The following is a 14,293-nucleotide window of genomic DNA, read 5'->3' on the forward strand; positions in this document are numbered from 1 at the left end:
ATATTTCTAGCAGCATCAGCCACAACGGCTTCCTTCCATACCGGAGGGACTTCTCTCATAGGGTATTGTCGCGCTTTTCCCTTCTTCCCCACAGGGAATTCCTGTTCGAACAATGATTGCTGACAATCCCTATTTCTGAGGGACAGTAATGTTGCAACTGCTTTATCTACATTGGGGCCCACAATTGTACCTTTTTCAAAATCAAATCGCACTCGACACAATTCCTGTGGGTTTGTGTTTGCACCATTATCCTCCAATTCCTCACAGAGGAATTCACACATTTTATCAAAGACATACCTCTGTTTTGGGGCATCCCATTGGTGAAAAATGTTAACAACTGATTCCACATCATAGAGTGAAGGGAAACCAATCCACCTACGTGCCAGATGATCTAACACCTCTTTCTCGTCGGGACTAGGCAGCTGACTGCGCAATTGCTTACGCTGTAAGGCAGGAGTCGAACTAGATGACCCAAAGAGAGGCGACATTAGACTAGTAACTACATTAGCTAGTCGTTGTCGTGCTGAAGGAGAGGTTGAGGCGAAAACAGGGGGATAGACAGAGGGAAGAAAAACAGATTCAGATACAGGTACCTGGGTAGTGTAAGAAGGAGCGCCAGGGGAAGCCGCTGGCGTGCTAGGCAAAGTCGCAGGAAGCGCGGGGGTAACAGGTAACAAAACTGGCGGCCCTTGAGAGGGCGGCACTGCAGGGATAGGAGCCAGCTGAGGAGGAGCTGGCGGCTGTGGGAAGGCTTGCGGCATATTTACTGGAGGCTGCGCATTTACAAGCTGTGGAGGTGCTGTGGCATTTTGCGCATATGGGGGTGGCGAACTTAGCAAATGGGACATTAGGGAATCTTTCTCTTTCTCTTTTGTCTCATCTTGCACAAGGAGTGACAAAACAGGGTAACATTTATCGATCCCTAGTTTGCGCTGTCTGTGCAATTGCTCATTCATTTGTTCCTCCTCATTATCTTTAAATTGCACAGCTGCTTGCATCACTGACATACCTCTTTCTCTCTTATTTCTTTTCGCTAGCTTAATTTCCTTCTGTTTGGCTTCCTTTCGCCATAGGCGGAAAGAATCAAACATCGCCGGCCGGGCTTTCTTTTTAAACAATTTAACTTCCAAATTATCTAAGATATCTGTATCGAAACTACCATTTTGGGGCCATTTTAAAACACCGTCCTTTCTGGTGTATCGGATCCATACTTCATTATATGCAATGGGGCCCACTCCATGTTTTACATAAAGCTCATAAGTTGGAGTTCCAATTGGAGGAACCGGACATGAATCCTTTAACTGGAAATCCCTTCCACAAATCAAACAAAATAATCTTCCAAATACACTAGCACCAGGCATCTTCGCTCACTAGTCTAGTTCCCAACTTCAAAGGATTATCGATTACGATAGTCTCGTGAATACACGAGTCCTCTGGCTTTGGGGTTTGCAAACTCCAAATCAAAATAATCCCGAAGGATACCAAATTCAAACTGGGAGACGCTCCACTTATACTTAACTGAATATCGATGATCAGTGGCGTCACCAGAAGACTCTCTTGATTGTTTCGCTCTACCAAAATCGTCAAGGGTCCAAAACAGGGCGATTAATCAGGGCAGCAGTCCTTCGTAGCCGTCGGGACGCAGAGAACCTCGCAGAAAAGACTTTCGGACCACGTCGACATGCAGGGGTCGATGAAGTGGCGGCCTTCCTCCAGAATTTCCACACGAAGCTCCTCACGAACCTCTGGCTTGGACCGGTACCGCTGAAATCGCCCCCCCTGTTGGGTGCCAACTGAAGTACTGGGAATTTTAAGCCCAGCGGTGCAGGGGAACCCACCCTATGACTTCGGGTTCTTCCTGTTTCAGACCTACAGAAACACAGAGTCTTCTGGGTGAAGTCAAAGATCAATTTATTGGCTGCAGACCAATTACAGGTATCCTAGAAGTACAACAGCGTGTATGTTCTCAGGAGACTGCTGAAAATCACAGAAACGGGCTTCTCCTTAAATACAAAATATCCTGCTTCAGGCACACATTCCTTGGTTTACGATATGGCCATTACATGTATACATTACAAACGAAAAGGCAGAGTCATGATGACCATCCCACATTCCAGTTAAGCCAGCCCGCAATTATTTACCCAGCAAGGCTCAGATCCCACATCAGATATCGATAGGCCCCAATAAACATGAGCATCTCTTGTTTGGAAAACAAGCCATAAAGCAGGAACAGTCAGGTGCGAAAGAGATTAGCTGGAGGCTCGTGTTTAATGTAAAGGCTTTATGGTGTGTCAAGCCCTGATGCTAATCACAGGTGGCCAGAGGACGGGGAACTCGTGAGACCAGACTGACCTGGGGCAGCGGAGCCAAGCTGCCCAGGTCACAGAGAAGTCAAAGGAAAGCACATGTGCTCTAAGAGGCCCGAATTTGCTTCATGCTATGTAGCCTATGTGAGGGCAACCATAAGATGGCCACCGCTCTAAGATGGACCCCACGTAGTGATGTATAATAACGTATACACAGTGCATTCATAGCTAAAACGTTACACAAAGCACTTGTACATACCGCATTAACCATTCGCGGTTCGCTAATACCAGGATAGACAGGGGTAGGGCCCTGCCTCCTAAGCGGTCCCAAATTTTAAAGTACGACATTACTTGTGACAAAAGTATGGCACACCTGAAGCCATCTTGATTGGAATAAAGAGGTAACACTTAAAACATTTAATTTGCAAAGGAACAAAATGAGGGGGTTCATTTTGCCATAGAAATTATGATTAGTGCTGCAGAAAGCAAAATTAGGGCACATTTTGACTTCTCAAATCCTCTTCTATTTCATTAAAAAGTTCTGACATGCAGACTGAAACATGCAGTAGCTTTACTAAAGTTCTCTAATGAGGAACTAGAGTGCTACCATTCAGAATTTATGGCAAATGTGTCACATCTGAATGCCTTCTTGATGGAACCAAAGTAAACAAGCATTGAAAATGCAATAGGTCTTGCCCTCGTTTAAGTAAAAGCAATTCTGTTTGTAATTAGGTGGCTTTTTAGCTTTGCTTTTATTAGTGTTTTTCAAAATTTCATGTACATAACATGCATATATGTATATGTATGCATGCATTTATATTTGTATTTATATAGATATGCAGATTATATATATGTTTATATATGTATGTATATATATACACATACATATATATAAATGCATATGCATATATGTGCATATGTGTGCGTGTAGAGAGAGGTAGAGAGAGGTAGAGAGGTAGAGGTGTAGAGGTAGAGACGTAGAGGTAGAGAGGTAGAGGTAGAGAGGTAGAGAGTAGTAGAGAGAGAGAGGTAGAGAGGTAGAGAGTAGAGGATGAGTAATAGAGAATAGAGAGAGAGTAGTAGAGAGTAGTAGAGAGAGTAGCAGAGAGAGAGGAGAGAGTAGTAGAGTGAGTAGTAAAAAAGTGAGTAGTCGAGAGTAGTAGAGAGTGAGAAGTAGAGAGTAGTAGAGAGTAGTAAAGAGTGAGTAGTAGAGTGAGTAGTAGAGAGTAGTAGAGAGTGAGTAGTAGAGAGTAGTAGAGAGTGAATAGTGGAGACTGAGTAGCAGAGAGAGAGTAGTAGAGAATGAGTAGTAGAGTGAGTAGTAGAGAGTAGTAGAGAGAGAGTAGTAATGAGTGAGTAGTAGAGAGAGAGTAGTAGCGAGTGAGTAGTGGAGAGTAGTAGAGAGTGAGTAGTAGAGAGTGAGTAGTAGAGAGTGAGTAGTAGAGAGTAGTAGAGAGTGAGTAGTAGAGAGCAGTACAGAGTGAGTAGTAGAGAGTGATTAGTAGAGAGTAGTGGAGTAGTAGCGAGTGAGTAGTAGAGAGTACTAGAGAGTGAGTAGTAGAGTGAGTAGTAGGGAGTAGTAGAGAGTGAGCAGTAGAGTGAGTGGTAGAGTGAGTAGTAGAGAGCAAGTAGTAGAAAGTGTGTAGTAGAGAGAGAGTAGTAGAGAGTGAGTAGTAGAGAGAGTAGTAGAGAGTAGTAGAGTAGTAGAGAGTGAGTAGTAGAGAGTGAGTAGTAGAGAGTGAGTAGTAGAGAGTAGTAGAGAGCGAGTAGTAGAGAGTGAGTAGTGAAGAGTGAGTAGTAGAGTAGTAGAGAGTGAGTAGTAGAGAGTGAGTAGTAGAGAGAGAGAGCAGTAGAGAGTAGTAGAGTGAGTAGTAGAGAGTGAGTAGTAGAGAGAGAGTAGTAGAGAGTAGTAGAGAGTGAGTAGTAGAGTAGTAGAGAGTGAGTGGTAGAGAGTAGTAGAGAGTAGTAGAGTGAGTAGTAGAGAGTAGTAGAGAGTGAGTAGTAGAGAGAGTATTAGAGAGTGAGTAGTTGAGAGTGAGTAGTAGAGAGTGAGTAGTAGAGAGTAGTAGAGAGTAGTAGAGTAGTAGAGAGTGAGTAGTAGAGAGTGAGTAGTAGAGAGTAGTAGAGAGTGAGTAGTAGAGAGTGAGTAGTAGAGAGAGAGTAGTAGAGAGTGAGTAGTAGAGAGTAGTAGAAAGTGAGTAGTACAGAGTAGTACAGAGTGAGTAGTAGAGAGAGTATTAGAGAGTGAGTAGTTGAGAGTGAGTAGTAGAGAGTGAGTAGTAGAGAGTAGTAGAGAGTAGTAGAGTAGTAGAGAGTGAGTAGTAGAGAGTGAGTAGTAGAGAGTAGTAGAGAGTGAGTAGTAGAGAGTGAGTAGTAGAGAGAGAGTAGTAGAGAGTGAGTAGTAGAGAGTAGTAGAAAGTGAGTAGTAGAGAGTAGTACAGAGTGAGTAGTAGAGAGAGATTAGTAGAGAGTAGTGGAGTAGTAGAGAGTGAGTAGTAGAGAGTAGTAGAGAGTGAGTAGTAGAGTGAGTAGTAGGGAGTAGTAGAGAGTGAGTAGTAGAGTGAGTAGTAGAGTGAGTAGTAGAGAGCAAGTAGTAGAAATTGTGTGGTAGAGAGTGAGTAGTAGAGAGAGTAGTAGAGTAGTAGAGAGTGAGTAGTAGAGAGTGAGTAGTAGAGAGTAGTAGAGAGTAAGTAGCAGAGAGAGTAGTAGAGAGTAGTAGAGTAGTAGAGAGTGAGTAGTAGAGAGTGAGTAGTGGAGAGTGAGTAGTAGAGTAGTAGAGAGTGAGGAGTAGAGAGTGAGTAGTAGAGAGAGAGTGGTAGAGAGTAGTAGAGTGAGTAGTAGAGTGAGTCGTAGAGAGTGAGTAGTAGAGAGTGAGTAGTAGAGTAGTAGAGAGTGAGGAGTAGAGAGTGAGTAGTAGAGAGAGAGTGGTAGAGAGTAGTAGAGTGAGTAGTAGAGTGAGTTGTAGAGAGTGAGTAGTAGAGAGAGAGTAGTAGAGAGTAGTAGAGAGTGAGTAGTAGAGTAGTAGAGAGTGATGGGTAGAGAGTAGTAGAGAGTAGTGGAGTGAGTAGTAGAGAGTAGTAGAGAGTGAGTAGTAGAGAGAGTAGTAGAGAGTGAGTAGTTGAGAGTGAGTAGTAGAGAGTGAGTAGTAGAGAGTAGTAGAGAGTATTAGAGTAGTAGAGAGTGAGTAGTAGAGAGTGAGTAGTAGAGAGTAGTAGAGTGAGTAGTAGAGAGGGAGTAGTAGAGAGAGAGTAGTAGAGAGTAGTAGTGAGTAGTAGAGAGTAGTGGAGTGAGTAGTAGAGAGTAGTAGAGAGTGAGTAGTAGAGAGAGTAGTAGAGAGTGAGTGGTAGAGAGTAGTAGAGAGCAGTAGAGTGAGTAGTAGAGAGTAGCAGAGAGTGAGTAGTAGAGAGTGAGTAGTAGAGAGTAGTAGTAGAGAGTCGTAGAGAGTAGTAGGGAGAGAGTAGTAGAGAGTGAGTAGTAGAAAGTAGCAGCGAGTGAGTAGTAGAAAATGAGTAGTTTAATTTAAAAGGAATACAATGAGGAGTTTCATTTTGCCATAGAAATTATGATTAGTGTGGAAAAAAGAAAATTAGGGCACATTTTGAGTGACTTCTCAAATCCTCTTCCATTTCATTAAAAAATTCTGACACGCAGACTGAAACATGCACTTTGAATACCAGCAGCAGACTTCCCTGGTGAACAGCAGCTTTACTACAGTGATCTAATGAGCACCTAGAGTGCTACCATTCAGAATCTATGGAAAATGTGTGACTCATCTGAATGCCTTCTTGATGGAATCAAAGTAAACAAGCATTGAAAATGCAATAGGTCTCGCCCTCCTTTAAGTTAAAGCAATTCTGTTTGTAATCAGGTGGCTTTTTAACTTTGCTTGTTTTAGAGTTTTTCAAACTTTCATGTACATATCATGCATATGTATGCATATATGTATATGTATATGTTTGCATGCATTTATATTTATATAGATATGCAGATTATACGTATATGTTTATATATGTATATATATATACACATACATATATATAAATGCAGATGCATATATATGTATATATATATATGTGCATATGTGTTATGTTATGTTATGTTATGTTATGTTAGGTGCCATTTGTAAAGCGCACTAACGCCGAAGCTTCCTGGCGCTGCTAGACAGGGAAGGAGAAAACGGAATACAGAGCAACCTAACATAGGGGTGGGAAGAGATGGGTCTTTAAGAGTTTTCTGAATGAAAGAAGAGAGAGGGAAGATTTGATAGACAGAGGGAGGGAGTTCAAAAAAGTGGGGGCCAAATGAGAGAAGCGGCGACCACCAAATTTCTTGGTTTTGTTTTTAGGGATAATTAGTATGTCATTGCGGGCAGAACGAAGATTGCGTGTAGGGCGGTAGGGTCGGATGAGGGATTTGAGAAACCCTGGACTGGGGCAGTGAAGACATTTAAAGGTGAGACATGCCACCTTAAAGGCGACCCTTTGATTCATTGGGAGCCAATGGAGGCTGTGAAGCAGGGGTTTAGCGGATTGCCATCTAGGTAATCCGTGGATCAAGCGGGCTGCCTGATTTTGTACGACCTGAAGGCGGTTAAGCAGATAGAGTGGAAGACCGTGGTAAATAGAGTTGAAAAAATCAAGACGAGAGAGTACAAGTGAGGAGACAGATTGAGTGAGTGCCGCAGAGGGGAGAAGGTGACGGACTTTACGAATCCTCCGAAGTTGGAACATGCATGATGAAATCACCGCTCCAACTTGGGCTTTGAGGGAAAGTTCAACGTCGATAATTACACCCAGACTTTTTATTGTTTTAGCTGGGGTAGGAGGGGAACCAAGCTCCGGCGGCCAGAACTGAGGGCCCCAATGGGTGTGGCTTAGGCCGGGGAGAAGGAGCTCATGTGTGCATGTACAGAGAGGTAGAGGTGTATAGGTAGAGGTGTAGAGGTAGAGGTAGAGAGGTAGAGAGTAGTAGAGAGAGAGGTAGAGAGGTAGAGAGTAGAGAGCAAGTAATAGAGAGTAGAGAGTAAGTAGTAGAGAGTAATAGAGAGTAGTAGAGAAAGTATCAGAGAGTGAGTAGTAGAGAGTAGTAGAGTGAGTAGTAGAGAGTGAGTAGTAGAGAGTGAATATTAGAGAGTGAGTGGTAGAGAGTAGTAGAGAGTGAGTAGTAGAGAGTAGTAGAGAGTAGTAGAGAGTGAGTAATAGAGAGTGAGTAGTAGAGAGTGAGTAGTAGAGAGTAGTAGAGAGTGAGTAGCAGAGAGACAGTATTAGAGAGTAGTAGAGAGTGAGTAGCAGAGTGAGCAGTAGAGAGTAGTAGAGAGAGAGTAGTAGAGAGTGAGTAGTAGAGTAGTAGAGAGTGAGTAGTAGAGAGTAGTAGAGAGACAGTAGTAGAGAGTGAGTAGTAGAGAGTAGTAGAGAGTAGTAGAGAGTGAGTAGTAGAGAGTGAGTAGTAGAGAGTAGTAGAGTGAGTACTAGAGAGTAGTAGTGAGTGAGTAGCAGAGAGCAAGTAGTAGAGAGTGTGTAGTAGAGAGTAGTAGAGAGTGAGTAGCAGAGAGTAGTAGAGAGTGAGTAGTAGAGAGAGAGTAGTAGAGAGTGAGAAGTAGAGAGAGTAGTAGAGTAGTAGAGAGTGAGTAGTAGAGTGAGTAGTAGAGAGTAGTTGAGAGCGAGTAGTAGAGAATGAGTAGTGGAGAGTGAGCAGTAGAGAGTAGTAGACAGTGAGTAGTAGAGAGTGAGTAGTACAGAGTGAGTAGTACAGAGTAGTAGAGAGTGAGTAGTAGAGAGTAGTAGAGTGAGTAGTAGAGAGTGAGTAGTAGAGAGAGAGTAGTAGAGAGTGAGTAGTAGAGTAGTAGAGAGTGAGTGGTAGAGAGTGGTAGAGAGTAGGAGAGAGTAGTAGAGTGAGTAGTAGAGGGTGAGTAGTAGAGTGAGTAGTAGAGAGTAGTAGAGTAGTAGAGAGTGAGTAGTAGAGAGTGAGTAGCAGAGAGAGTAGTAGAGAGTAGTAGAGAGTGAGTATTAGAGAGTGAGTAGTAGAGAGTAGTAGAGAGCGAGTAGTAGAGAGTGAGTAGTGGAGAGTGAGTAGTAGAGAGCGAGTAGTAGAGAGCGAGTAGTAGAGAGTGAATAGTAGAGAGTGAGTAGTAGAGAGTGAGTAGTAGAGAGAGAGTAGTAGAGAGTGAGTAGTAGAGAGTAGTAGAGAGAGAGTAGTAGAGAGTGAGTAGTAGAGAGAGAGTAGTAGAGTAGTAGAGAGTGAGGGGTAGAGAGCAGCAGAGAGTAGTAGAGTGAGTAGTAGAGAGTAGTAGAGAGTGAGTAGTAGATAGTGAATAGTAGAGAGAAGTAGTAGAGAGTAGCAGAGAGAGAGAGTAGTAGAGAGTGTAGTAGAGACTGAGTAGTAGAGAGTAGTAGCGAGTGAGTAGTACAGAGTAGTAGAGAGTGAGCAGTAGATTAGTAGAGAGTGAGTGGTAGAGAGTAGTAGAAAGTAGTAGAGTGAGTAGTAGAGAGTGAGTAGTAGAGAGTGAATAGAAGTGAGTAGTAGAGAGTGAGTAGTAGAGAGAGTAGTAGTAGACAGTGAGTAGTAGAGAGTAGTAGAGCATGAGTAGTTGAGAGTGAGTAGTAGAGAGTGAGTAGTAGAGAGTAGTAGAGTAGTAGAGAGTGAGTAGTAGAGAGTAGTAGAGAGTGAGTAGTAGAGAGTGAGTAGTAGAGAGAGAGTAGTAGAGAGTAGTAGAGAGTCAGTAGTAGAGTAGTAGAATGTAGTCAGTCAGTGTCAGTCAGTGTTAGTCAGTGTCAGTCAGTCAGTGTCAGTCAGTCAGTCAGTGTCAGTCAATCAGTGTCAGTCAGTGTCAGTCAATCAGTGTCAGTCAGTGTCAATCAGTCTCAGTCAGTGTCAGTCAGTCAGTCAGTGTCAGTCAGTCAGTGTCAGTCAGTGTCAGTCAATCAGTGTCAGTCAGTGTCAGTCAATCTGTGTCAGTCAGTGTCAATCAGTCAGTGTCAGTCAGTCAGTGTCAGTCAGTCAGTGTCAGCTAGAGCAGCTCTGCTGACCTGGTTCTCTGGCTCTAAAGCAGCTCTGCTGACCTGGTTCTCTTTCTCTAAAGCAGCTCTGCTGACCTGGTTTCTCTGGCTCTACAGCAAGTCTGCTGACCTGGTTCTCTGGCTCTAGAGCAGCTCTGATGACCTAGTTCTTATGCTACAGAGCAGCTCTGCTGATCTAGTTCTCTGGCTCTACAACAGCTCTGCTGACCTGGTTCTCTGGCTCTAAAGCAGCTCCGCTGACCCAGTTCTATGGCTCTGAAGCAGTTCTGCTGAAATGGTTCTCTGGCTCTGCAGCAGCTCTGCAGACCTGGTTCTATAGCTCTAAAGCAGCTCTGCTGATTTGGTTCTCTGGCTCTAGAGTAGCTCTGCTGACCTGGTTCTCTGGCTCTAAAGCAGCTCTGCTAACCTGGTTCTCTGGCTCTAAAGCAGCTCTGCTGGCCTGGTTCTCTGGCTCTAAAGCAGCTCTGCTGACCTGGTTCTCTCCCTCTAAAGCAGCTCTGCTGACCTGGTTTCTCTGGCTCTACAGCAGCTCTACTGACCTGGTTCTCTGGCTCTAGAGCAGCTCTGCTGACCTAGTTCTTAGGCTCTAGAGCAGCTCTGCTGACCTGGTTCTCTGGCTCTACAGCAGCTCTGCTGACCTGGTTTTCTGCACTCACGATGCACGTACCCGACTTCTTGAAAATATATTTAAAAATAATATAAGTTTATTATAAGTACAAATATATTATTTTTATGAATATCTTACATAATCTCTTGTCTTAATATGTATATCAAAGAGACATACATATCATTATGGACCATAATTTTTTTTTGCGGGAGTCGCGCACCCAGCACACCCCAGCACGTATATGATGTCACGCAGGACCCGCAACCACGCAATCATCTCGTACCGTATTGCGCATATGTCGCGAATGCTCGGGAGCAGGAGTTGCTGACTGGTCGCATACCAATTGCGCATATCACGTGATATTAAATGTATATGATGTAACTGAAAAACACCCAGCCGTCGCACACCATACGCGGATCCTTCATGACTTTTCTAAAATGGCGGCTAGAATGCGCACACCCACCGTGATGTGTACCTTTGAGTATGCAACTCAGATTATTTTTTTTTTTAAAGAAAATATTATAAATACATTAAAATAAAAAATGAAAACAAAAAAATTAATCAATATTTCAGTTTTAATAAAAAAAAATCAATTTTCAGACAAATATATAATAAAATATTTATAAATAAACAGTTAAAAAACTGTAGAAAATCAGTACAAAAAAATAGATATAGCTACTATCACAGTTAAAAGTTAGCATTTAAAAAACCTGTGAGTGGGAGGAGCCAAGATGGCGACCGGGACGGCAGCGTAGACTCCCGGCTCCGTGAACCTCCGCATCCCGCACGGATATCCTGCAAGAGATCCTCAGTTTGCGCTATGCGATCGTGTTTGTGAATGAGAGTGGCAACCGATCGTGTGACTCCGAGGTTTCTGGCTGCGGTACCGCCGGAGAAATGTGCATTTGAACTTTGCGGCCCGTGCAGCCCTGGAGCCGGGACCTCGAGTGGACGCCTTGGCCGGGTGGCAGTTCAACAACAGCGGCCTGTGGTGACTGGGTGGAGTCGGTCCACCGGAGCGGTGCTAACCTCGGCCTGCATTTCGCCGTGGTCGCTCCCACTGCTCAGCGTAGCGGACCGAGGGCATGCCCGGGGGTGCAATTCTCAGATTCTCCGGTGATTGCCCCTGCCTTTGACGGTGAGCGGCCCGGACGCCGCCCGTAGCTCGCCCTGATCCTTGCGGGCTGCTCCCGGATTTTCGCGGGAGCTGGTCCGTGGTGGGGACGACTGTTGCCCGTGACCACGCAACGGATACATTTTTGCCTTCCCCCGGAACCCTGTCTCCAGCGACGTGGACCTCGAGGCGCTTGTCCCTGGGTCCCGGCCCCAATACGGGTCGGGCCTCCCCGGCGGCCATCTTGTTGCGATGCAGCCTACCATCCTGTCCACTGGGTCGCAGCAGGATTGGGAGTGTGGGACTTTTGGGAGTGTGGCGGAGCGCTCGCGGAGAGCTGTGCTGGGGTACGGCGACCTCCTAGAGGCCCTTGGTGCCCTTCATTTCTCCTTGGTTCGTGGCGTCGGGCTCTTGGGGAGTAAGCTCGATGGTGTGGGATCAGCGTTGGGACAGTGGCGGCCTGCCTGTCCTCAGGTACACAGGGACTTCCCACACTGCACACAGGAGGACAATGTCGCGGCCACCCCTGCGATTAGTGCACAGCTGGACACTCCGGACAGTATGCTACTGTGTGATCGGCTGGCTGAGGGTTTGATCTGTTCCGGAGGTATTGGACCTGAGTGGGAGGTGGTGGCCTCGTCCCGTGCACGGCCTCCGGCGACCCAGGGACAATTCCAGCAACAGTTGTCTACTTTGGCTGATTCCGCCTTCCTGGACCTTGTGTGCAGTGCAGATCCTGGGGCAGCACTGGGAAAGACGTCCCTCCATGATGCGGACTGTGTTGGTACTCAGAGACTTCCACCCCACCTGTGTGCGTCGCTTCCCGGTCGTTTTTGGACACTCCTTTACCTTGGAACATCGGACATGGTGCTGGGTCGAGGGGTAGGCATGGGCAGAATTGCAAAGAGTGGTCAAGGATAAGGCTGATCCTTCGGGGGTGGTCATCTAGTAGACAGGCGGACTCAGGGGTTGCGTACTCTCATGACATAGCTATTAGCATATTAGGTGCATATATGCTCCCCATCTTTCTTTGATACGGTCGATTTTGTGCTGCTTATTGTTTGCTGTGGGGAGACCTCACCGTGCGGGAGGGAGAAGCCGGGGGTATGTTTTGAAGGCCCTCCTCCAGTTTATTATACTTTCTCTACCCCCCCGTCTGGTGGGGTTCTTTTCTTACTCCTTTTTCCCTGTTTCTTCTATATTTCGGGTCTAGTTCCAGGGCGACAGGCACACTGCTGGGGGTGGGCCGTACTCATTTGCAGAGGTGCAGGGTGGGGGTTTGGGGGAGGGGATTCTTTAGTCTTTCATCTCTTTTTCCATGGCCTCCTTTTTCTTCTCCGCTTCTTTTTGTTTTTTCTTTTCTGGGATCAGCGTGGTACATCTCCTTTGTTGTGAATCGTTGCCTTTTCATGTGTGCCACAGTTTCCGGGGGTTTCTCTGGGCGTTAGGGCGGGGGCCTGCAGGCGCAACTGTTTATGATATTCTTCCCCATCCTGAATTTCCTGTGTCTGCGCCATTGATCCAATAGATTGCTGTTTATTGCTTACGTCTACTATTCTGCCTGCCTCTTATCGCTGTTGGGAAATTGTTTGGCACCTGATCCTACTGTCTTGTTCCATTATAAAATGAAAAACCCTTTTTCTCCTGGCGTCCTACCTGTGCTGCTCACTGGCCGGACTATACTAGCATGAAGATTCTGCTCTCCGAGGTGCCGCCTGTGCTCACATTTGATCTTTATTGTTCTGATTGCTTAGCGGCCGGCCCCGGGGGGTTGTAGGCCCATACTTGTTATTGATTGAAATGTCAATAAAGGTTTTTAAAAAAAAAAAAAAAAAACTGTGAAATTCACTGAAAAAAAACAGGTTTCAGAGACGTTATAGTTAGAAATTAGCATTTAAAAAACCTTAGAAATTCACAGAAAAAAACATAGGTTTCAGGGGTGTTATAGTTAGCTGCCCATTTCACTCATACAAAACCATAGAAATTTGTCCGTTATAGTTAGTTCTGCTAACTGTAACTCACGCGCCCGCAATGCACTGCTGATGATGTCACATATTGCACATATTGCATCATTCATGACATGGTCAGTGACATCACTGATGACATCACTGATGACATCTCAAATGACATCACCGATGACATCACTGATGACTTCATCCACTGAATGTGGTTTAGTTTGAAATTTAATATGTATTATATATATACCAATCTGTATTGAAGATAGAGTGGATATATAACTGTCTGGATGGAGGATTTAGTAGCTGTCTGACTGTCTTTTTAAGTGAGTAATTAAAAGTGTCTCACTTAATACATGAATTAGTAACTAAACTATGTGAATGTGTGCAGCACTGTCTCTGTTGTTGTATAACATGCTGCATCAGCATTTGTACGGTGCGTACATACGCACCGTACATAGGCCAACAGTGCGTATGTACGGTGCGTATGTCTGCACCTTACCCCCACCTGCGTATGTCCGCACCGTACCCCTCCACTCGCGTATGTCTGCACCTTACCCCAGGCGTACCCCAATCCTCGCGTATGAACGGACCGTACATATGGTGGGGGTATGGTGCGGACATACGTGGGTGGGGGGTTACAGTGCGGACATACACGGGTGGGGGGGTACGGTGCAGACATACGCGGATGGGGGGGTACGGTGCGGACATATGCGGGTGGGGGGAGGCTGGGGGGGCCGTACGACTCGTACCCCGGGTACAAGTGTACCCGGGGTAGGGGTCGTACGAAGTTTGCTCCGTACGGGACGTTTTCCATACGCTTGTGTATTCGGAACGCCGGTACGGATCGGACTTGTGCGCTCGGACTTCAGTTTTACGACTCATACGTAAAACTGTCCGGGGACATCTCGTAGACCTTTTCCTGATACGATTCGTATGTATTTTCTAAAGTACGAATCGTACTTCACTGGTTGTACGGGACTTGTACGATTCGTACGTAAAAAAATACGGATACGAGTCGTACGGTAAGTTTTTTTTAACGGATCGGAATCGGCACCAAGATAGAGAGTAGTTCACCTCAAAAAAATAACATATTCTAACAACTCTATAAAATAACTTCAAATATAAATTCAAAATATAAAAATTATGGGTCCGATTACAATGTCGGGTGGACTGCAACCGACTGACTGTCGGTTGTGATCCGCCTGACTTCTGCCATTGTGGTCCTCCTGCCGCATTATGATGCAGTGGGCGGAGGCATCGGATGAGGGACTATCGAACGTACTTCCAACGGG

Source organism: Triturus cristatus, chromosome 8 (genome assembly GCF_964204655.1).
Source record: "Triturus cristatus chromosome 8, aTriCri1.1, whole genome shotgun sequence".
Taxonomy (NCBI): domain Eukaryota; kingdom Metazoa; phylum Chordata; class Amphibia; order Caudata; family Salamandridae; genus Triturus; species Triturus cristatus.